This window comes from Miscanthus floridulus, chromosome 17 (assembly GCF_019320115.1).
Source record: "Miscanthus floridulus cultivar M001 chromosome 17, ASM1932011v1, whole genome shotgun sequence".
Classification (NCBI taxonomy): Eukaryota; Viridiplantae; Streptophyta; class Magnoliopsida; order Poales; family Poaceae; genus Miscanthus; species Miscanthus floridulus.
The window spans coordinates 71973032-71973631 of record NC_089596.1 but is presented as its reverse complement, the minus strand read 5'-3'; positions in this window follow the sequence as shown (position 1 = coordinate 71973631).

The following is a 600-nucleotide window of genomic DNA, read 5'->3' as shown; positions in this document are numbered from 1 at the left end:
TGAATGCTGAGCGCCCGATCTCAATGGTCATGAGTTGACCGGACGCTGAAGCTAAAGTGACCGGACACTAAACCCTTAGCGTTCGGTCATTTCCAGTAAGCATCCAGAGACGACTTTTCTCAATAGGACATGTCCGGTCACCCTTGACTAGACATAGCCAATGTTTGGTCACTCAACAACGCTTCTGTGCGCTGCTCAGTAGTGTGACCAGATGTAGCCTTCCAGTGTCTGGTCGCTGAGTGACCCAGCGTTCGGTCAGTGACCAATGCTAGTGTCTTCGCTGCTGCAACTGACCGGACGCGCTGGTCCCTCTGAGACCAGTGTCCAGTCACTGTATGACCAGCGAGACTAACTCCTTTTTACCTCTATCTTCTTCACCCTTGCTCAAATGTGCCAACCACCAAGTATATCACCTTGTGCACATGTGTTAGCATATTTTCACAAACATTTTCAAGGGTGTTAGCATTCCACTAGATTCTAAATGCATATGCAATGAGTTAGAGCATCTAGTGGCACTTTGATAACCGCATTTTGATATGAGTTTCACCCCTCTTAATAGTACGGCTATCAAACCTAAATGTGATCACACTCTCTAAGTGT